Consider the following 25546-nt stretch of genomic DNA (forward strand, 5'->3'; position numbering starts at 1 on the left):
TTGTACAGTAATTGCGTACATCATTGTTCATTTTTAACTGTAGTGGATTATTTACAAGAAACTTCGTGAAGAAATAAATTTACTGTGAAGCAGTAGTCAGTATGTGCAACTTCTTAAACAGATGACTACAAGAGGTGGTAGGTGAGCACCGCATATTATTCTTAAATAATACATCTCTTTTTCCAGCTAACTGCTTAGTACACAGTATCAATACTAGGAATAAGAACAATACACATAAAGATTTAAAATCACTTACTCTTGCCGAGAAAGGAGTCCAGTATTCAGCAACGCACATTTTCAATAAGTTACCAACAACCATTGTTGGTGGCCGACTCCTTCTATTCCACCCATGACTTTCTGAACAAGTGCAGTAGACCATTTTAATGAAAATTTATTATGCTTTAATTTTTAACAATAGTTGGTTGTAACAGCCAAGTAACTACCTACTGTGTGAATGGTGGATGTATGGAAAGCAGATGTAAGTCTTAAGTCTGTAAATAGTGGAAGTTTAATTTTAAATCTTGTACATAATCTGACTGTTCTGAACTGAGGATCACTGAAATGAATAATTTACTTTAATTTATGACAATACTTGGTTGTAATAACCAATAAACTGGCAAATGTCTGAATGATGGATTTAATGAAAGCAGATGCAAGTATTAAACCTGTAAATATTATAAGTTTAAATTTAATTCTTTACATAATTTTACTGTTTATTGACTGAGGATCATTAAAATTAATGAAACTCAAGTTTTTCTAATTACATTTTTGTACTGTGTCTATCTGACATGTTCCACACCGAGGAGGATTCCCTATTTTATGGATCTATGGAATGAATAATTAATCTAATCTAATCTAATCCAACAGCATGTTTTTGCGCAATGAATACTTTCTTTCTTAAAGATGAGTTACCTCAGAACATTGTTCAATATGACATTATCGAATGAAATTATGCAAATCTGCCAGCTTGCTGATTTGTCTCTCCCCAAGGGCGGGAGAGCGCTGTTCTGACCACATGCCCCATATCTATATCCAGTGTCGCCTGTGGGCTGAGGATGACACGGTGGCCGGTTGGTATCATTAGACCTTCGTGGTCTTTTCGGGCGGATTTTAGTTTGTAAGACTGGGTATGGCTCCAGGTGAAAATATAGCTGAACTAAGTTGTTTGATGAGGTCCAGAATGTGCTTTCCCCAGTTTAATCCTCATCAATATGTACATCTACAATTTTGAAGTTTCCACCCTATTTATTTCCTCGGCAGGTGTTACACTGATCATTGGTGTAATTCCCCTAGATGTGCTGAACTGAATATGTTATGTCTTTTTAAAATTGGGGGCGAAACTATTCGCAGAAAACCGGTCAACGATACTTTTAAACATTTTGTTTAGAATTTGTTCCGTTTCTGTATGTATGCTTGGGCTGATTAAAATACTAGTGTCATCTACGAAAACAACTAACTCTACTTGTTGTGTGTTAGACGGAAGATCGTTTACATATATAAGTATCAGTAATGGACCTAAGATAGAGCCTTGGGGAACCTCATACATGTTTTTCTCCCCAGTCCGAATTACGAACCCACACTATATTCACTGAATTACTGATTGCAACTTTTTGAATTCATTTGGTTAGATTTGACATTATTCATTGGTTGGCTATACCATTGGTCCTATAAAACTTCAATTTATCTACGAGAATATTATGATTCATACAGTCAAATGCCTTAAATAAGTCGCAGAAAATAGCAGCCGGCGCTATTTCATTATTTAATGCTTGTAAAATCCGGTGACTGAACATGTAAAAGGCATTCCCTTTAGAGCAACACTTCTGAAATCCAGACTGGGATTTTCTGAGTGTATTATTGTTGCTAAGGTATCATTATTCTTAAATAGGGGTTTAACAACGGCATATTTCAGTCTTTCTGGACAAATGCCTTGTATTAGTGATGCATTACATATTTCAACGGCACGTCACCGCAAAATCAGGTTACAACGTGTACCTGGTGCTCAGCGGGATCAAAAGAGTTAACCATCGCAAAGTATGGCACCAAACGACAGTTTGCAGTTACGCAAATGGCATATGATTACGATCCAGCCATAACATGAATTTCTACGCATCGTAACAAAGACGATCAGTACCGGTCTGTTTTCCTTCAATAGAAGTGCGCGAAGACCAGTGTTTAGACAAATCCCAACCGCATTGGACGCTGCTCTCATCGTGATCTCGTGGTAGCAAAATGTTCAAGAAATAAATAAATCAGGAAAATTGTCTAAGAACTTATGAAAGTCCCGCTGACAGAAAGAAATAATGGCACTGAGAGATTGATAACAGACAATAAATATTCAAGGTAAACAGACAAAGAAGAAACAAATCCGATTGATCAGTAATAGAAAATTAATTAAAATGAGCCGCGCGGAGTGGCGGCACGGTTTGAGGCGTCACGTCACGGACTGCACGGCGTCTCCCGCCGGAGGTTCGAGTCCTGCCTCGGGCATGGCTGTGTGTGTTGTTTTTAGCATAAGTTAGTTTAAGTAGTGGGTAAGTCTAGGGACCGATGACCTAAGCAGTTTGGTCCCTTAGGAATTCAGACACATTTGAACATTTTTTTAAAAATTAAAATGACTCATGTTCTCTCTCTCTCTCTCTCTCTCTCTCTCTCTCTCTCTCTCTCTCTCGCTCGCTCGTGTTAACGCATTTGTACACACATGTATTTGCACAATAAACATGCTGATTACACAGTAATCACGTCATAACAGAAAATACTGTTTCGTTAATCTAGTTGAGTCAGTATTGTGCAAGGTGGTTTTATAGTGATTTATTAATTATGAAAACACTAAGGCGTTGCTTCAGATAACAAACTGTGCAGTGCGCCACATTGGTGTAAAATGGCGGCACTAATTAACCAAAGCACAGAGAAAATTAGTTAACACGATATTGTGGAGAGTGAAAGCGTCGCAAATCGCACGTATATTCATAATTCCTGATAATGGATACATAGTTGTGCTAAATGATGATGTGATGCATGTTAGCGTCGAATAGGCATATAGCTGTGATAATGGGATACAGGCCTTTTAGAGAGCAAAGCTACATATGGTGTAAATGATCTGGGCCTCTCTACCAAAGGGAGCATTGTTGCATGTGATGGTAGCAAATGGTGCGTTGCTCATTTGTCTAAACCTCACTTAGTATCACATTTTGTACGGCCCGTCTATTATTCTTGCACTATTTAATAAATCCTGGCAAATTACATAGGTTTGCAGGAAACGTTCACGACGGGCACGCTACAACACGATTTCTAATGGCTAGTTCTAAACTGTCCTACAATCGCTGCTGGAGTCACGCACTCAAGTTTCGAACAATAGTCGTGTTTAACCTAGTAATACCTTACTTATACCTTCACGCAGTCAAACTATTTTGCGTATGCTAAACAACTTTAGACTATTGCCATGTTTACATTTCCTACCAGAGAGGTCAGCACTTCAACATCATATACGGTTATCGATTTATGCACTGTGTGATATGAGAAATATCAGGCTGAGTACAAATTTTAACAGTTTCGCTGCAGGTAGCAGCATTATCCGGCTGTTGTTGTTGTTGTGGTCTTCAGTCCTGAGACTGGTTTGATGCAGCTCTCCATGCTACTCTATCCTGCGCAAGCTTCTTCATCTCCCAGTACCTACTGCAACCTACATCCTTCTGAATCTGCTTAGTGTATGCATCTCTTGGTCTCCCCCTACGATTTTTACCCTCCACGCTGCCCTCCAATACTAAATTGGTGATCCCTCGATGCCTCAGAACATGTCCTACCAACCGATCCCTTCTTCTGGTCAAGTTGTGCCACAAACTCCTCTTCTCCCCAATCCTATTCAGTACCTCCTCATTAGTTATGTGATCTACCCATCTAATCTTCAGCATTCTTCTGTAGCACCACATTTCGAAAGCTTCTATTCTCTTCTTGTCCAAACTATTTATCGTCCATGTTTCACTTCCATACATGGCTACACTCCATACAAATACTTTCAGAAAAGACTTCCTGACACTTAAATCTATACTCGATGTTAACAAATTTCTCTTCTTCAGAAACGCTTTCCTTGCCATTGCAGGTCTACATTTTATATCCCCTCTACTTCGGCCATCATCAGTTATTTTTCTCCCCAAATAGCAAAACTCCTTTACTACTTTAAGTGTCTCATTTCCTAATCTAATACCCTCAACATCGCCCGACTTAATTCGACTACATTCCATTATCCTCGTTTTGCTTTTGTTGATGTTCATCTTATATCCTCCCTTCAAGACACCATCCATTCCGTTCAACTGCTCTTCCAAGTCCTTTGCTGTCTCTGACAGAATTACAATGTCATCGGCGAACCTCAAAGTTTTTATTTCTTCTCCATGGATTTTAATACCTATTCCGAATTTTTCTTTTGTTTCCTTTACTGCTTGCTCAATATACAGATTGTATCATCCGGCTACACTTCGTATAAAATAGCTCTGTGACTCACGTTCGGCTAGTCGAGTTGTTAGAGCCAAGTGCACTCGAGCGTACACAAAAGCACACACACACGCACACACACACACACACACACACACACACACACACATGCACGCACGCAGGCGCGCACATGCACGCACGAGGGCGCGTGGCACTCTCTCGCTGTGTTGTATATTTTATAAGTACATACGGAGGCAAGAGTGGCTAGTTACACGAAGCCAACACTGACACCCCCCACCCCCGCACATCGGTCTGTCAATCACGAAGTTGTTTTTTATTCGAGCTACACACCCAAATACTGCCCAGCGTCAACAGATAGTACCGCTAGCAGCACAAACTAAATATTAGATCAAATACCAAAATAACAAGCAGAAAAGCAGAATACATCTCTAGAGACGAAAATGAAGTCGTAGGAGGGTAGCAAAGCTTCGGTTCCAGAACAGAAAACATAGCTTCTGTTATGAAATACAAAGTAGGATGAGAGAACATCTGGAAACATCACATGGCACGGGTGACCGCTTAATCCTCTCAGGCACCACTGAAAATACTGACCTGCTCACTTGCTGTCATCGTCAAGGAGGGACCATAGAAAACTCAACATAGGGTCAGACATCAGAGCCACAACTTGCCTCCACAATGGCCCTTATCCTGGATTCCATTTGCAATGACCAACAACGTCCATACCAAATACATGAATCTTGAGAATATTAATTCACTCGACTGTGTTGGTTCAGCAGCGAGAACGCTATTGTGTGTGCACCATCTATCTACAAATTTCAACTTCATCATTGCCCAGAGTAGTAGAGGAATGCACTACCTAAGCTGCATGGCTGTAAACGTTTATTGCCCAATAAGGTTGCTACGATAATGTAATGCGAACTGCAAAATGCTGACTGGCAGAAAAATTGAGTATATAGTAAGATATGACTGCAACATAGTGATAGTGTAAAACTGTTTGGTAGTGAGTGGATAAACAGTTTTGAAAAGTTATTAGTGATGGTGATCTGCTTTAAGGCACAACAACGCACTTTTCGTAAATATGCTTTTCACAGATATCTGTTTAGGGCAAATCGTGTGTTCATTTACAAGAAAATGTCAACCAGAAAAATAATTGTAGTTCAGGCACATAAACAAATGCATACGTGTAACAAAAAATGGTTCAAATGGCTCTGAGCACTATGGGGCTTAACATCTAAGGTCATCAGTCCCCTAGAACTACTTACACCTAACTAACCTAAGGTAATCACACACATCTGTGCCTGAGGCAGGATTCGAATCTGCGACCGTAGCAGCCGCGTGGTTCCGGACTGAAGCGCCTAGAACCACTCGACCACAGCGGCCAGTGTGTAACAAGCTCCGGAGGGCGTACAGTTATACTCTTTTACTTATCGACAGTCATTTTTTAATTACAGGGAAGCCGTTACAATTGCTCTGACGTTGCTGTTGTTGTTGTGGTCTTCAGTCCTGAGACTGGTTTGATGCAGCTCTCCATGCTACTCTATCCTGCGCAAGCTTCTTCATCTCCCAGTACCTACTGCAACCTACATCCTTCTGAATCTGCTTAGTGTATGCATCTCTTGGTCTCCCCCTACGATTTTTACCCTCCACGCTGCCCTCCAATACTAAATTGGTGATCCCTCGATGCCTCAGAACATGTCCTACCAACCGATCCCTTCTTCTGGTCAAGTTGTGCCACAAACTCCTCTTCTCCCCAATCCTATTCAGTACCTCCTCATTAGTTATGTGATCTACCCATCTAATCTTCAGCATTCTTCTGTAGCACCACATTTCGAAAGCTTCTATTCTCTTCTTGTCCAAACTATTTATCGTCCATGTTTCACTTCCATACATGGCTACACTCCATACAAATACTTTCAGAAAAGACTTCCTGACACTTAAATCTATACTCGATGTTAACAAATTTCTCTTCTTCAGAAACGCTTTCCTTGCCATTGCAGGTCTACATTTTATATCCCCTCTACTTCGGCCATCATCAGTTATTTTTCTCCCCAAATAGCAAAACTCCTTTACTACTTTAAGTGTCTCATTTCCTAATCTAATACCCTCAACATCGCCCGACTTAATTCGACTACATTCCATTATCCTCGTTTTGCTTTTGTTGATGTTCATCTTATATCCTCCCTTCAAGACACCATCCATTCCGTTCAACTGCTCTTCCAAGTCCTTTGCTGTCTCTGACAGAATTACAATGTCATCGGCGAACCTCAAAGTTTTTATTTCTTCTCCATGGATTTTAATACCTATTCCGAATTTTTCTTTTGTTTCCTTTACTGCTTGCTCAATATACAGATTGTATCATCCGGCTACACTTCGTATAAAATAGCTCTGTGACTCACGTTCGGCTAGTCGAGTTGTTAGAGCCAAGTGCACTCGAGCGTACACAAAAGCACACACACACGCACACACACACACACACACACACACACACACACATGCACGCACGCAGGCGCGCACATGCACGCACGAGGGCGCGTGGCACTCTCTCGCTGTGTTGTATATTTTATAAGTACATACGGAGGCAAGAGTGGCTAGTTACACGAAGCCAACACTGACACCCCCCACCCCCGCACATCGGTCTGTCAATCACGAAGTTGTTTTTTATTCGAGCTACACACCCAAATACTGCCCAGCGTCAACAGATAGTACCGCTAGCAGCACAAACTAAATATTAGATCAAATACCAAAATAACAAGCAGAAAAGCAGAATACATCTCTAGAGACGAAAATGAAGTCGTAGGAGGGTAGCAAAGCTTCGGTTCCAGAACAGAAAACATAGCTTCTGTTATGAAATACAAAGTAGGATGAGAGAACATCTGGAAACATCACATGGCACGGGTGACCGCTTAATCCTCTCAGGCACCACTGAAAATACTGACCTGCTCACTTGCTGTCATCGTCAAGGAGGGACCATAGAAAACTCAACATAGGGTCAGACATCAGAGCCACAACTTGCCTCCACAATGGCCCTTATCCTGGATTCCATTTGCAATGACCAACAACGTCCATACCAAATACATGAATCTTGAGAATATTAATTCACTCGACTGTGTTGGTTCAGCAGCGAGAACGCTATTGTGTGTGCACCATCTATCTACAAATTTCAACTTCATCATTGCCCAGAGTAGTAGAGGAATGCACTACCTAAGCTGCATGGCTGTAAACGTTTATTGCCCAATAAGGTTGCTACGATAATGTAATGCGAACTGCAAAATGCTGACTGGCAGAAAAATTGAGTATATAGTAAGATATGACTGCAACATAGTGATAGTGTAAAACTGTTTGGTAGTGAGTGGATAAACAGTTTTGAAAAGTTATTAGTGATGGTGATCTGCTTTAAGGCACAACAACGCACTTTTCGTAAATATGCTTTTCACAGATATCTGTTTAGGGCAAATCGTGTGTTCATTTACAAGAAAATGTCAACCAGAAAAATAATTGTAGTTCAGGCACATAAACAAATGCATACGTGTAACAAAAAATGGTTCAAATGGCTCTGAGCACTATGGGGCTTAACATCTAAGGTCATCAGTCCCCTAGAACTACTTACACCTAACTAACCTAAGGTAATCACACACATCTGTGCCTGAGGCAGGATTCGAATCTGCGACCGTAGCAGCCGCGTGGTTCCGGACTGAAGCGCCTAGAACCACTCGACCACAGCGGCCAGTGTGTAACAAGCTCCGGAGGGCGTACAGTTATACTCTTTTAGTTATCGACAGTCATTTTTTAATTACAGGGAAGCCGTTACAATTGCTCTGACGTTGCTGTTGTTGTTGTGGTCTTCAGTCCTGAGACTGGTTTGATGCAGCTCTCCATGCTACTCTATCCTGTGCAAGCTTCTTCATCTCCCAGTACCTACTGCAGCCTACATCCTTCTGAATCTGCTTAGTGTATTCATCTCTTGGCCTCCCTCTACGATTTTTACCCTCCACGCTGCCCTCCAATACTAAATTGGTGATCCCTCGATGTCTCAGAACATGTCCTACCAACCGATCCCTTCTTCTAGTCAAGTTGTGCCACAAACTTCTCTTCTCCCCAATTCTATTCAGTACCTCCTCATTAGTTATGTGATCTACCCATCTAATCTTCAGCATTCTTCTGTAGCACCACATTTCGAAAGCTTCTAATCTCTTCTTGTCTAAACTATTTATCGTCCATGTTTCACTTCCATACATGGCTACACTCCATACAAATACTTTCAGAAACGACTTCCTGACATTTATATCTATACACGATGTTAACAAATTTCTCTTCTTCAGAAACGCTTTCCTTTCCATTGCCTGTCTACATTTTATATCCTCTTTACTTCGGCCATCATCAGTTATTTTGCTCCCCAAATAGCAAAACTCCTTTACTACTTTGTCTTATTTCCTAATCTAATTCCCTCAGCATCACGCGACTTAATTCGACTACATTCCATTATGCTCGTTTTGCTTTGTTGATGTTCATCTTATACCCTCCTTTCAAGACACTGTCCATTCCGTACAACTGCTCTTCCAAGTCCTTTGCTGTCCCTGACAGAATTACAATGTCATCGGCGAACCTCGAAGTTAGTGTATGCAATATCCAGTCACAATAATGTGACAACATGCCAAAGCCTGGATAGAAACCTTTTGCTGCACGGACCGCAGCGAAACGTGCAGAAAGAGAGTCAGTGAGGTTCTGGAAGGTACGGACAGGGATGTGGAGCCGTGCCGACTCCAGTGCTGCGGCCAGCTCCCTTATGATTCTCTGTTGGAGACCCATGCCGCGAACAACCCCATCGAGTTGGTCTCACAGATTCTCCACTGGGTTCAAATCCAGAGAATTTGGTGGCCAGGGGAGTACGGGAAATCCATCCCCGTGTTCTTCGAACCACTCACGTTCACTGTGAGTTCTGTGACACGTTGCATTGGTTCAAATGGCTCTGAGCACTATGGGACTTAACATCTGAGGTCATCAGTCCCCTAGAACTTAGAACTACTTAAACCTAACTAACCTAAGGACATCACACACATCCATGCCCGAGGCAGGATTCCAACCTGCGACCGTAGCGGTCGCGCGGTTCCAGACTGTAGCGCCTAGAACCGCTCGGCCACACTGGCCGGCACACGTTGCATTGTCCAACTGGTAGATGTCATCATGCCGAGGATAACCGAACTGCATGTAGGGGTAAAATGGTCCCTAAGGACAGATGCATACTTGCGATGATCCATTGTGCCTTTCAGAAAGGCGATATCACACAGGTAATGCCACGGAATCATTCCGCAGACCATATCGCTCCCTCCTGGTTGCACGGTGTTCGGTTCAGGGCGTTTCACGCCATACACGTCAACGGCTATCTGTATGACAGAGCACATAAAACGTGATTCGTCTGAAAAGGTTACCTGTCGCCACTCAGTTGACGTTCGGTTGCTGTATGACGTGCAAATTCGAAACTTCGTCGTCGATCGATGGGTGCATGAACCAACCGCCTGCTGTTGAGGCTCATACGCAGCAGCGTTCGCTGAACTATAGTTGACGAGACACTGTTTCTAGCCCCGTAGTTCGTCTGGCTGTTCAGCTGCTCAACAGTTGCTCGTCTGTTCGCACGTACTCATCTCTGCAGCCGTCGTTCATCGATGTGATCCGTCACCCATGATGCACCACAGTTGCTTTGGAGTCCGTTTGGGTAGTGCCAAGTTGTGATGCACGGTATAATTTAACCATGGCTACGGGTGAACAGTTTGCATACATAGCCGCTTCAGAAATGCATCCCCCTTTGGCCCAAAAACGAATGATCATGCCGTTTTGTATCTCAGATAAATCATTCCGTTTCCGCAACACAACGGCTGGATTGTTTTTCGCGTCACCCCGACACGCTTTATACGCTCTCCACTGGTAGTGTTGCCACTTTCCGTCGTTGAGCATTTATTGCACTTTGACGTCGACCGTAGGTGGTAGTCACAGAAATGTGACTGGACCGTGTATAGAGAATTACCATCTTCATTTACGACGCTTTTTGTGCAGAAATATCAAGCTTCAGGGACCAAAAATCCCTTTCTAACGCAACACTTAGGTTTTCAGAGTTTTATAGGCTTCAGTTTGTCACTTAACAATAAATCATCGAGATCATTATCAACTTTAAGAAAATAACGAATCAGACGGAAATTAATGTACAAGTAGAGAGTAATGATGACCTTCAGTCAGTCTCAGGATGTTTGCCGTATGTACAATGAACAAATAACCTCTACATCTACATTCACACTTTACGAAAGTCAATATTATGACCGAGCACTGAAGCAATCAAATGCGTCCTCACAAATTCCTATTTCTAAACAGATCCCCATGGCTCTTAGGATGTAATGCAGTTATACAGCGTGGTTCATTGAATGTGACCGGGCCAAATATCTCACAAAATAAGCATGAAGCGAAAAAACGAAAACACCAGAAAGAACGAAACTCGTCTAGCTTGAAGGGGGAAACCAGATGGCGCTATGGTTGACCCGCTACATGGCGCTGCCATAGGTCAAACGGATATCAACTGCGTTTTTTAAAATATAAACCCCATTTTTATTACATATTCTTGTAGTACGTAAAGAAATATGAATGTTTTAGCTGGACCACTTTTTTCGCTTTGTGATAGACGGCGCTGTACTAGTCAAAAACGTATAAGTAGGTGGTATCACGTAACTTCCCGCCAGTGCGGACGGTACTTGCTTCGTGATACATTACCCTTGTTAAAATGGACCGATTAACAATTGCGGAAAAAGGTCGATATCGTGTTGATGTATGACTATTGTGATCAAAATGCCCAAAGGGCGTGTGCTATGTATGCTGCTCGGTATCCTGGACGACATCATCCAAGTGTCCGGACCGTTCGCCGGATAGTTACGTTATTTAAGGAAACAGGAAGCGTTCACCCACATGTGAAACGTCAACCAGGACCTGCAACAAATGATGATGCCCAAGTAGGTGTTTTAGCTGCTGTCGCGGCTAATCCGCACATAAGTAGCAGACAAATTGCGCGAGAATCGGGAATCTCAAAAACGTCGGCGTTGAGAATGCTACATCAACATCGATTGTACTCGTACAATATTTCTGTGCACCAGGAATTGCATGGCGACGACTTTGAATGTCGTATACAGTTCTGCCACTGGCCACAAGAGAAATTATGGGACGGTGACAGATTTTTTGTACGCGTTCTATTTAGCGACGAAGCGTCATTCACCAACAGCGGTAACGTAAACCGGCATAATATGCCCTGTTGGGCAACGGAAAATCCACGATGGCTGCGACAAGTGGAACACCAGCGACCTTGGCGGGTTAGTGAATGGTGCGACATTATGGGAGGAAAGAGAATTGCCCCCTATTTTATCGATGGCAATCTAAATGGTGCAATGTATGCTGATTTCTTGCGTAATGTTCTACCGATGTTACTACAAGTTGTTTCACTGCATGACAGAATGGCGATGTACTTCCAACATGATGGATGTCCGGCACATAGCTCGCACGCGGTTGAAGCGGTATTGAATAGCATATTTCATGACGGGTGGATTGGTCGTCGAAGCACCATACCGTGGCCCGCACGTTCTCCGGATCTGACGTCCCCGAATTTCTTTTTGTGGGGAAAGTTGAAGGATATTTGCCATCGTGGTCCACCGACAACGCCTGACAACATGCGTCAGCGTATTGTCAATGCCTATGCGAACATTACAGAAGGCTAACTACTCGCTGTTGAGAGGAACGTCGTTACATGTATTGCCAAATGCGTTGAGGTTGACGGACATCATTTTGAGCGTTTATTGCATTAATGTGGTATTTACAGGTAAACACGCTGTAAGAGCATTCGTTCTCAGAAATGATAAGTTCACAAAGGTACATGTATCGCATTGGAACAACAGAAATAAAATGTTCAAACGTACCTACGATCTGTATTTTAATTTAAAAAGCCTACCTGTTACCAACAGTTCGTCTAAAATTGTGAGCCATATGTTTGTGACTATTACAGCGCCATCTATCACAAAGTGAAAAAAGTGTCTAACTAAAACATTCATGTTTCTTCACGTACTGCACGAATATGTAATGAAAAATGGGGGTTCCTACTTTAAAAAAACGCAGTTGATATCCGTTTGACCTATGGCAGCGCCATGTAGCGGGACAACTATAGCGCCATCTGGTTTCCCCCTTCAAGCTATACAAGTTTCGTTCTTTGTAGCTCTTTCGTTTGACGCTCATTTCGTGAGATATTTGGCCCTGTCACGATCAATGGACTTCCCCGTATATCACATACTTATTTAATCTTCACTGAGTTATGGGAAGATGCAACCTTTGTAATGAGCATTCCGATATTATGTTGATTAATTGGGTTTCTGCCGGTTATTCGCGTCTTTCCTGCACGATATTTCAACTACGTGGCTTGCAGTCTTCTTCAGGTGCTGTCCGCTGAGTATCGGACTGAACCTGAAGAAGACTGCGAGTCACGTAGTTGAAATATCGTGCAGGAAAGACGCGAATAACCGGCAGAAACTCGATTAATCAACATGACAACGCCACGCCGGGAAAGCCTGAAGAATTGTATTCCGATATTACGTTGTACCCTCTTGACTTCTATCAGACAGTAGAATACCAGGATTTTATGTAAGCATTTAGCAAACAGAATGGTATCATCTACGAAAAGATTAAGTATTCTTGACCATAACATTGTAAATAAGAATATTTTATTGTAGTTACTGTTTTACCAACTTACATTCGCCATAGATGAGTAGCAATTCTCCCTTCTCTTCGTTGGTGTGCATTGTACTTACACAAAACTTCAACTGAAGACGGTTGACTGAATGACCGGTGTGCATTTCCCTTAGGCTTCCATTTGTTTACTGTCAGCTTCAGCAAGTGGACGAGTTACATTGCCCTAAGTTGTTGCAGTGTGTACTGGTAAAGGAGGGTCAGAGTTAGCTTTGTGTAACGTTTTTAATAACGACATGTTTACGTGAATGGTACGCTGTGATACGTTTTTGAACTGGTCTTGAGAAGAGGAAGTGGATTACCGAATAAAAAATACAGGGTGCTATTTAAAAAATACGCACAGCTTTTCATATCTCAGTAGGGAACAAAGTTAAGAGAAACGCAATGATGCTGTTTAATGTCCTCCTGGTTAGCTAAACAACATTTCATCACAACCACAGTGACTGGAGACATGGGTCGTGTCTGTGTGTGTGTGTGTGTGTGTGTGTGTGAGAGAGAGAGAGAGAGAGAGACAGAGAAAGAGAGAGAGAGTTCCGTCCTTCGTTAAGTATTTTCTACACCCAAGGTAGGACTTTTTCGTCGAAGAGCTTAAATGTTTAGAACTCTTTTCATTCTTCCTGTCTGTGACTCAACTCCCCCTCTCTGAAGTGAGAAGCAATCTATCCTTTTCATAATATTGTTGTATATACACAGGCAGATTCTGCGATGATATTACAAACTTTCACGGATAATAGAGAAGTATAAATGTATCAATTTGAGATAAGGGACACTGCTCCGAAGCCGGCCGCTGTGACCGAGCGGTTCTAGGCGCTTCGGTCCGGAACCGCGCTACTGCTACGGTCGCAGGTTCGAATCCTACCTCGGGCACGGATGTGTGTGATGTCCTTAGGTTAGTTAAAGTAGTTCTAAGTCCAGGGGACTGATGACCTCAGATGTTAAGTCTCATAGTGCTTAGAGCCACTGCTCCGAAACCACCGAGTCGAAATATAGAAGCGAAATCGTTCTGCTATTTCTGACAGTGGAATATTTGCACCAGTGCTGTTGTTGCTAAGCCTGTAGCGAGACACCTGTCAGGAGTGGTAGTATGGGACAGAACATGAAAAAATGCCCAATAAACGTAAGATCTACAATGCATTCCTTAAGAGCTATGTGCTATTGTTGATGTTGGATACTGTGAAACACATCTCTTCTGCTGAAAGCTCTTTGGTTTACATACTCGTATTTTTCGAGGAGGTAGTATGGACAAAAGCAAGAAAAATATCTCCAGTAAATATCGGCTTAAAATTACATACCTCAAGCTATGGGCACTTGTTCTGCAGAAGAGATGTTTTTCACTGTACTGAAGCTGAACAACTGCCCATACTACTTAAGGTATACATTTTACAGCCCATATTTACTGGACGGTTTGCACTTGTTTTGATCCACACTATCATCTATGACAGTTAGCTGCCATAGAATCTTAGCAACAACAGTAACGGTATATGTATTCCACTGTCAGAGGTATCATAACGATTTTCACTTGCAATTTTCGAATCAGTCGTTTCCGGACCAGAGTATCTTTCCTCAAATTGAAATAGTTACGCTTCTCCGAATTTCTTAAAGTTTGCAACATTATCACAGAGTCAACATGTGTGTGTGTGTGTGTGTGTGTGTGTATGTGTGTGTGTGTGTGTGTGAGGGAGAGAGTGAGTGAGAGAGAGGGAGAGTGAGAGAGAGAGTGAGTGAGAGAGAGAGTGAGTGAGAGAGAGAGGGAGAGAGGGGGGAGAGAGTGATAGGGAGAGAGGGGGGAGAGAGAGTGATAGGGAGAGAGGGGGGAAGAGAGAGTGATAGGGAGAGAGGGGGGAGAGAGAGTCATAGGGAGAGAGGGGGGAGAGAGAGTGATAGGGAGAGAGGGGGGAGAGAGAGCGAATGTGTCAGTGAGTGAATGAGAAAGAAAGAATGAGAGTGAGAGCGCATAAATGATTGTGTTTAAGAAGGAAAGAGGCAATTTGTGTGAAAGGAACAGAGAGCGACTGTATTCTTTGTAGGGTATTACTGTGGTTTATTCATGTGTGGCCGCTGTTTTAAGAGGCAGTCGTTTTTGAGCACAGCAGGTTAATTTTTTATACTCTCTATCCAGTGATACAGTGTGTGTGCCAGTACATTATACACCACTGGCCATTAAATTTGCTACACCACGAAAATGACGTGCTACAGACGCGAAATTTAACCGACAGGAAGAAGATGCTGTGATATGCAAATTATTAGCTTTTCAAAGCATTCACACAAGGTCGGCGCCGGTGGCGACACCTACAACGTGCTGACATGAGGAAAGTTTCCAACCTATTTCTCATACACAAATAGAAGTTGACCGGTGTTGCCTGGTGAAACGTTGTTGTGATGCCTCGTGTAAGAAGGACAAATGCGTACCATCACGTTTCCGACTTTTATCAAAGTCGGATTGTAGCCTATCGCAATTGCGATTTATCGTATCGCGACATTGCTGCTCGCGTTGGTCGAAATCCAACGACTGTTAGCAGAATATGGAATCGGTGGGTTCAGGAGGGCAATAGGAAACGCCGTGCTGGATCCCAACGGCCTCGTATCACTAGCAGTCGAGATGACAGGCACCTTATCCGCTTGGCTGTAACGGATCGTGCAACCACGTCTCGATCCCTGAGTCAACAGATTGCGACGTTTGCAAGACAACAACCATTTGCACGAACAGTTCGACGACGTTTGCAGCAGCATGGACTATCAGCTCGGAGACCATGGCTGCGGTTAACCTTGACGCTGCATCACAGACAGGAGTGCCTGCGATGGTGTACTCAACGACGAACCTGGGTGCACGAACGGCAAAACGTCATTTTTTCGGATGAATCCAGGTTCTGTTTACAGCATCATGATGGTCGGATCCGTGTTTGGCGACATCGCGGTGAACGCACATTGGAAGCGTGTATTCGTCATCGCCATACTGGCGTATCACCCAGCGTGATGGTATGGGGTGCCATTGGTTACACGTCTCGGTCATCTCTTGTTCGCATTGACGGCACTTTGAACAGTGGACGCTACATTTCAGATGTGTTACGACCCGTGGCTCTACCCTTCATTCGATCCCTGCGAAACCCTACATTTTAGCGGGATATTGCACGACTGCATGTTGCAGGTACTGTACGGGCCTTTCTGGATACAGAAAATGTTCGACTGCTGCCCTGACCAGCACATTCCCCAGATCTCTCACCAACTGAAAACGTCTGGTCAATGGTGGCCGAGCAACTGGCTCGTCACAATACGCCTGTCACTACTCTTGATGAACTGTGGTATCGTGTTGAAGCTGCATGGGCAGCTGTACCTATACACGCCATCCAAGCTCTGTTTGACGCAATGCCCAGGCGTATCAAGGCCGCTATTACAGCCAGAGGTGGTTGTTCTGGGTACTGATTTCTCAGGATGTATGCACCCAAACTGCGTGAAAATGTAATCACATGTCAGTTCTAGTATAAAATATTTGTCCAAAGAATACCCGTTTATCATCTGTATTTCTTCTTGGTGTAGCAATTTTAATGGCCAGTAGTGTAGAATCTGGTACCTCCATATTTTCCAGTGTCTCTTTATTTTAACATGGGTGTAAATGAACGACTAGACTGTCCGTACGGATCGATGGGAGCCAGTTTTCGCGCTTGGAGAAGACGCGAAACTACGCGCTCTGTGCGCTGGAACGAGCACGCCGCAGGACCAGAGTAACGCCGGTGTTACGACAGCAGGCAGCCGTGACCTCACAGCCGTGCGATAGTGAAAGCTCGCTCCGTGCAAAGAGCAAAGGCGCGCCGGGGCTCGGGCGCTGTCTGAGGAGAGAGCGGCCAGGTTCTGCAGAGCAGGTCTTGCCTGTGCTGTCTGCACGCCTGCCGTGCTTTAGCCACGGTAAGGGCTCCCTGCTTTCATTCCCATTCTTCAACAGCTGGTGCCTCTGACACCGAACAGGTAACGGCTAGGCCCGCGCCTGTCGTTCTAAGAGGCTTGCAGTTGAGTCCGGTACGGAATTAACGTCTGCTACAGTCGTGACGGTCTCATTCTGGAGAAGAATTCCACTCGTTGTACCAATCGCTGGTGCGTTCCTGTATGTATGCAGCGCGGAAGTCAAAAGTGCAAAACAAGTGCATTTTTTGTCTTGAGGCAATGAAATATCTCAAAAAATACGCACCTGATTAAAAATCGAAAAAATACATAGTCAGTATTTTAAAATGTGCTATCCGGTGATACCAACGGAGAGCCCCCCTGTCCCACCCCTCAGGGGGTTGGAGTGGGGGCAACATTGAAATCTTTAAAAGGAACATTCTATTTTTATTGTAGAATCTGATTGTACGGGGGAAAAAAGTAACATTCATATGAAACATCTTTGTCATGGCGCGATAGATGGCGCTGTAATCGACAAATAACGAAATTGTGTTCCAAACCGATATTATCTCGAGAAAAATGTATTGGATAAATAATTAAATCCAGACGTGTTCATTAAGTGTGACGAAAGCTTGTCTGCTGGCCGCTGTGGTAGAGCGGTTCTAGGCGCTTCAGTCCGGAAAGCGCGGCTGCTACGGTCTCAGGTTCGAATCGTGTCTCGGGCATGGATGTGTGTGATGTCCTTAGGTTAGTTAGGTTTAAGTAGTTTTCAAATTCTGAGTGTGGCAGGGGTAAAATACAGGCAGCGAAAGGCTCTGGTACTGCGAACGGCTGAAAGCAAGGGGAAACTACGGACGTAATTTTTCCCGAGGGCATGCAGCTTTAGAGAGAGTTGTAGGCTATCCTCGATGTTATTCAATCTGTATATTGAACAAGCAGTAAAGGAAACAAAAGAAAAATTCGGAGTAGGAATTAAAATCCATGCAGAAGGAATAAAAACTTTGAGGTTCGCCGACGACATTGTAATTCTGTCAGAGACAGCAAAGGTCCTGGAAGAGCAGTTGAACGGAATGGACAGTGTCTTGAAAGGAGGATATAAGATGAACATCAACAAAAGAAAAACGATGATAATGCAATGTAGTCGAATTAAATCGGGTGATGCTGCCGGAATTAGATTAGGAAATGAGACACTTAAAGTAGTAAAGGAGTTTTGCTACTTGGGGAGCAAAATAACTGATGATGGTCGAGATAGAGAGGATATAAAATAAAGACTGTCATTGGCAAGGAAAGCGTTTCTGAAGAAGAGAAATTTGTTGACATCGACTATAGATTTAAGTATCAAGAAGTCTTTTCTGAAAGTATTTGTATGGAGTGTAGCCATGTATGGAAGTGAAACGTTGACGATAAATAGTTTAGACAAGAAGAGAATAGAAGCTTTCGAAATGTGGTGTTACAGAAGAATGCTTAAGCTTAGATGGGTAGATCACATAACTAATGAGGCGGTATTGAGTAGAACTGGGGAGAAGAGAAATTTGTGGCACAACTTGACTAGTGGAAGGGGTCGGCTCGTAGGGCATATTCTGAGGCATCAAGGGATCACCAATTTAGTATTGGAGAGCAGCGTGGAGGTTAAAACTCGTAGAGGGAGACCAAGAGATGAATACACTAAACAGATTCAGAAGGATTTAGGTTGTAGTAGGTACTTGGAGATGAAGAAGCTTGCACAGGATAGAGTAGCACGGAGAGCTGCATCAAACCAGTCTCTGGACTGAAGACCACAACAACAACAACAACAGTTATAGGTCTAGGGGAATGATGACCTCAGATGTTAAGTCCCATAGTGCTTAGAGCCATTTGAACCAAAGCTTGTCTGAGGTGTGTCTCCTCACCTCTCACTGGCAGGGTGCTCGTTTGAGGCGTATCCTCTCACCGCTCACGAACGGGGTGCTTAATTGTAAGAATTATTTTACAGTAAGTGCTCATAAACGTCGGCGGCAGTTCGATGTAATTACTTATGCAGACAGAGAATGATTTGACACTATTGAGAAGTGCTTCCCAGATAATCTTTTGACGTGTATTGGTGATACGGTGAGTCGTGTCATCGAGCGTTGCTAGCACTTCATTATAAACATCACTCTTCGAGTAACCCCACAAACGAAATTCATGTCAAGTAAGATCTGACGATCTTGCAGACCAAGGCAGTGGTCGGCCTTTTAAGGTCCGCCGACGATTGTACAAGAGATCTAATATTTCCCAGGCTGCTACAGAATAATTTGCTGGCAACCATCATGTTGAAACCATACTGTTTGTCGCAAGTCCAAGGACCGGTCCTCAAACAGTACTGTAACATCGTTCTTCAAGAATGTTCGATATTTACCATATAAGGTGTAATCGACAAAGAATGAACTAATGAATTTGTCAGTTATTCTACACCAAACATTTACAAAAAATTGGGGTCTCTGTATATTTTCTGAAGCAGTCACTGAAAAAACGATTTCCGGTTCTGGATATTACTGCCATGAAGTTCCTGATGGAGGGAAATATGAAACAGATGAAATTTTCAACGTTCCAAAATTTGGCAAACTATAGTCTGACTAATTCCCGATTCACGACTTAATTGCTGAGTGCTTATATGAAGGTAATGGCTCACAACAACTACTATCGCAGTTTCATAATTCTCTACAGCAACTATTGTTCAGCGACCTGTTCCGTCTCCTCGGTGGAGAACGACCCGACAAAAAGCAGCAACTGATCGTACCCTATTTGGAAAACGTAGACAGTACTATCGACATTCATGCCACTTTCTCCAGAAATATGTTGTCCGCACCCGGTAGCTGAATGGTTCCTCTTTCTCACCCGCTCCTCCACGGAACTCAATGACGCCATCCAATGGATCCACCAGTATGGACGTCTTTCTGGTAGCATTCTTAACGTCCGTAAATCGACTATGATGCACATTGGGCGCGGCCTCCCGGCTATGGTGCCGACCCCACTCCCAGTCGGTGCCACCCTTCGTTACTTGGGTATCGAATTTACGAGCTCCACACACCGCACAGTGGCCCTGGCTTACCGGCGGCTTTTGCAGTCGATTCGGCACCATGTCCGCGTTCAAGTGCACCGTAACTTAAACCAACTCCAACGTGTGTCCTATGTCAACATGTATGTCGCCCCTAAACTGGTACACGTCGCCCAGATCCTCCCAATGCCGTTACTCCTTGGCCGCCGCATCCAATCAGCCTTTGGATATTTCGTGTCAGCAGGGGCACTTTTCAAAGTCCGCTACAACACTCTAACACTGCCTCCTGCAAAAGGTGGCCTCGGACTCGTCAACGTGCGGGCACGATCTTCTGCACTCTTTGTCCACACTCTGTTGCGGCACTGGCAGGGGCCGGTCCCGTCCTTAACACGCAGTCTCTTAGATATCCTCCGACCAGCTTCTCTCGATCCACCGATCAATGTGGCACCTATTTCTCCATTATTGTACCACGTCGCCAATTGTTTCATAGAACTCAGCTACGTTCGGGCCGATCTTCCAGTCACCCGTCCTCACCGTACAAAAGATTATTACCGTTTGTTTATGCTGTCCAACCCTTGCGACCGCATGGTGCTACAGCATCCTGACATTAACTGGCGCACGGTTTGGGGGTGTGTGCATGCACCCTTTTTACCGTCGTCTGTGTCTGCACTCTGGTATGTTTTAGTCTATGGGAAATTCCCGACTAATAGCCGACTTTATCGCATAGGACTGGCCACATCCCCACTCTGCCCTGACTGTCAGCTCGAAGACACCGACGAGCACCGTCTTACGTGCCCCCTGAAACAAAACGTATGGCTCCTCATCCAACGAATCGTGGGCTTTTACCTACGTGCCCCGCCAACGACGGTAACCCCGGATTTCCTGTTGTTGCCCCAGACATTTCACTACCCTCTTGCTAAGCACCATACCCTAATCTGGTTTCGAGGACAGGCTTTAGAGTACCTCTTTCAGAGTGGTCCGCATACAGTCCTTGACTTCTGGTACAAAGTTGTGACCGCGCATAGCACCCTCACCCGAAAACCATCTTACCGACAAACTTTTGCCGGTTTTCTCCGCAGCGTCTTCCTTGACCCCCCACAGAGTTGGGGTGTACCATGCCTACCTGTCACATGATGCAACACCCTTATCCACGTTCTCATGCATCGACCAAAAACAAAAACAAACTTAAAAAAATGGAAGATGACGGAATATGTTATATTTTGTTGTATTTAATGGTTTTCATTTCAATATTTTTTTTGTTTAACTAACAGTCATTTGTATATGTTTCAATGGTACCTTGAAGAACTCTTGCATACTAAATATATATGTACTTTTAGTTTGTTCACTAAAAAAAAAAAAAAAAAAAAAAACAAGGAAAACAGGATATGTTATATTTTGTTGTGTTTACTGTTTTTCTAATAATTTGTTTACCTAACACTCATTTGTATATGTTTAACTAGTACCTTGAAGAACTTTTGCTTTGTATATATATATATATATATATATATATATATATATATATATATATATATATGTGTGTGTGTGTGTGTGTGTGTGTGTGTGTGTGTGTACTCTACGTTTATTCAATAAATAAGAAAAAAACGGCGCGCAGTCCGGAACCGTGCGAAAAAAAAAAAAATGGTCAGCGTGACGGATTGTCAATCCTCTGGGCCCGGCATCGATTCCCGGCTGAGTCGGGGAATTTTCTCCGTCCAGGGACTGGGTTTTGTGCTGTCATCATCAACATCATCCTATCATCCTCATCGACTGCAGGTCGCCGAAGTGGCGTCAAACTGAAAGACCGGCACCCGGCGAACGGTCTGCCCGACGGGGGGCCCTAGCCATATGATAAAATAAAAATCCAGAAATACAGACCATTTCAGTTTTCTCTTCTCTCGATACAACCTACATTCTAACTAATAACGCAGTCAGGTTATGAAGGAACATATTTAAGAAATGAGGTACGACGTCTACGCAATGAGATCAACTCAAATAATGAGTGAATGAATGTTTCAGAATAGCTACATGGAGAAAACTGCAAAACTTTGAGTCGTTGCCACACATATCTGTTTTTTATGTTTTTTGATTCATTGCATTTTTCTCAGGATAATACCGTTTTGGAGCGTTTCATACAAAAGTTATGTATTTTCCCTGTAGATTCCGATTCTACAATAAAAATGGGATGTTGCTGTTTAATGAACACAGCCCCATCACATGAAGTTGTCACCATTGATGTCGCCAGATAGCATTTTTGAAAAATATTGAACATATATTTTCCCGTATTTTAATCCGATGCGTAGTTTTTGAGATATTTCGTTGTCCCAAGATAAAAATCTCAATCTGTACATCACGATTCTTAGCTGCAAATAAACGAGAAACACAAAATAAAAACGTTACGTTGTTTGCAGATGAAAGGCTGTAAAAAGAATGGTAGAAAGCTTTCATCACACACAAGTTATAAGGTATGTAAACAAATACATGTATAGCCGTTATTATTTCCAAATTTAACATAAAACTGATACCTTCAACATACCGTAAATGAACAACATACAATGCTTCAACTCAGTGACATTTATCTCAACTCTACACTGTGTGTAGATCAATATCAGATATTTGACACCCAATGATTGCAGTTTTGCAAATCTAAAGACGTTTGAACCAAAAATTATGTAACCTATACAAGAAATTAACGTGTAAAAATAATTTTTCAGAAAGAAAATAATAATTAATGCTCACTGAAGATAGTAAGTAAATTGCTGAAACGTATCTGCGTAAAACAAAACTATAAAACGGTGTTGCTGCTGGTAAACCTTTCGGGGAATATGGTCGTGGTCTACGAAACTCTTCTGTTCCTAACGTTTCGTCCAGAACCTCCGGGACATCTTCAGAAGCGTTGCTCCTTCGTTCAGTCTTGCCGACGGCAAGACTCGACGGAGAAGCAACGCTTCTGAAGATGTCCAGCGAGGTTCTGGACGAAACGTTAGGAACAGAAGAGTTTCGTGGACCACGACCTTATACCCCGAAAGATTTACCACCAGCAATGTCATCCGGTCGTGGAAGCCTTCATCCTATCATATAAAACGGTATCTTGCATAAGGTGGAATCCTTTCGAGATATTTTTCTGGTCGTCCGATCACAGAATCGTTTCATTACGACAATCACGTTACATAGAAGTACGCGAATGGACGTTGGAAAAATCAATATCTGTAGCAGGATATGAAATTATCGACCGTTCGTCACCCTCCGAAGGGGTCACGTATGCTTTTTCGCCACGCATGTGTTGCTTCTTGTTTTTAGTCAGCCGATTGAATTGCATTCCTTGAAAAGAACCCTTGAGAGCAATGAGTAGGCATGCTTTTATGAAACAGATCTGAAATTGGTCATTACAGACCGAAACCGGTAGTCAGAAGGGAAAAAAAAAATTGTGACCATAGACGTAAAGTAAAGGAAATCGATGTGTCGATGTTGTTGACTTATGTTCCAGATTTCAAACAAATAAAATTTACCTTCCTAGAATGGACACCAAGTTTCATTTCATTAATGTACTTAATTAAGATAAGTAAATGTCTTTAATTCTTGAAGTTCTATCGCGAACGCCATTCTGATCCGTAGTATGAGGTTAAATACTTTCAAGTAAAGTATCAAAGCGTGCTTCACGTTCTGGTGTAGGTCCAAAATTTTCTCGGATGTGATCTCAATCTTTCATAAGACCCACTGAAATGATCTTGCACTTATTAATGAATTTACCTAATATTTTATCCTACATTTCTTGCGTCTCAGTTTATTTTAAAACCTATTTTTGTCATAAATCTGTGTGTTTTGGTCCCTAATTCTGAGGTTGGTGTGTTGCGGTTTGTCATTCCCGTATCTGCAGCGTGCCATTTCATCGTCAACGTGTCTGGTGTACTTATACTTAGGTCTGCCCCTACGTATACCTAGGTCTGCCACTGCTTGTACCTAGACCTGTCCATAGTCTCCTTTCTCTATGCCATTCCTTCGACTATAGTACGTTGTAACGAGTGCACCACCATTCTGTTTGTTCACTTAATTTTGGTCGTTATTAATTTCTTTTTCGTTCATTCATTCCAAGAAATTCCTTTCTCGTTCAGTCCACCATACCTTTGATAACCTTGTGCAACATCATACTTCGAAGATTTCTGATAGTTTCATTTCTGTCTTTGCTACTGTCCGCGTTTTGCACCCGATAAGTCCATAAACCGTCACGCGTGTGAACAGTTCTAGCCCAATTTGCGAAAGTTCAGTGACTTCCGTTATCGCTCAAGTAAAGTTGGTTGACCAAATATTGGTCATGCGCGCCTAGCCTAAATCCACGGCGGTTACACCTTAAATGGTTAGTGGCGAATCCATTTCAACATTTGAGTGTAACGAGTCGAGTGTACACTGGCAGCGGAGAGGTGTTGTAGATGCACCATTAAGCGCCACCGGCGGTAACCCGTTAGACGCGGTATGCCTACCATGGGTCTCATAAGGACTGCCCGAGAGCCTGCGGTAACCTGGGCTCGACAGTGGGTAGGTCTTGTCAACATGTGATAGATTTTGACTCTCAGAGAGCTTTTGTCAATACTACGTGTCGTGTAAACAGTGCCGAGAACAGCTCACCGGCAGTATCCGAGAATGTGTAAGATCTCAGATGGACGCGCTCCGAGAGTTTAGACCTCCCGTGTCGACGGCAACCTCCATCTCTCGATAGCTGCTTGCCGTAGCTCTCAGACAATAGAATATATACTGGCATTGTCGGAAGAGCTTAGAGTACTCGGAGAGGCTGAGCGGCCATACGGCATCACAGCACAGATTTGTGTCGTATTTCACAGTTCGTACACTTTCACATCTGGGTAACATATTTTGCCGTACTCACACACACATTAAATAAAATTGCTTGCTTTGAGCAATGATATGTGGCCGTGGAGTGTTTGTGAGAATCGAACATTTTACGTCCTAAACGAACACCGCGAGCAGTTAGCATGATTCGAAAGTACTAGAATTACGCAGCAAATAACATGAAACTGCATCGTAGACATCTTATGTAGAATTAACAAACGAAAATAAAAAAAAATTGTCACTGATTAGATGTGATTCCACGTTTATATGAAAATATGAATCTACACCTAGCTCGCTAACCACTATCCCACGGGACTGCTACGAGATCCTGTATAAAAGTGTGGAAACAGCTGAGACTTGTCACGATGGGTACTCACAGTGAGTGAACATCAGCGATGTGACGTCAAAAATGTAATGAAGAAAGCTGCCAGGAAGTGGACTGAGGACGAAGTTGTGCATTTAATTAGTTTGAACTAGGAGAGACCGGTTTTGTAGTATGTACAGGTACTGGACTACAGGAACTGAGAGTTTGTTGGCTTTTAACATCTCCACAGATGAAATTTACTAGAACATCCACAGCTCAAGGAATCAGACGAAGTAGTTTAA

The 25546-nt window shown here is 43.0% G+C and overlaps 1 protein-coding gene across 1 annotated transcript in view; it reads left to right on the forward strand.

Annotated features, from left to right (window-relative positions):
• Positions 1–25546, forward strand: part of LOC126199652 (head-specific guanylate cyclase-like) — a 332527-nt gene that overhangs the window by 170493 nt on the left and 136488 nt on the right. The window lies entirely within an intron of this gene.

The sequence above is a fragment of the Schistocerca nitens genome, chromosome 8, assembly GCF_023898315.1.
Source record: "Schistocerca nitens isolate TAMUIC-IGC-003100 chromosome 8, iqSchNite1.1, whole genome shotgun sequence".
Taxonomy (NCBI): domain Eukaryota; kingdom Metazoa; phylum Arthropoda; class Insecta; order Orthoptera; family Acrididae; genus Schistocerca; species Schistocerca nitens.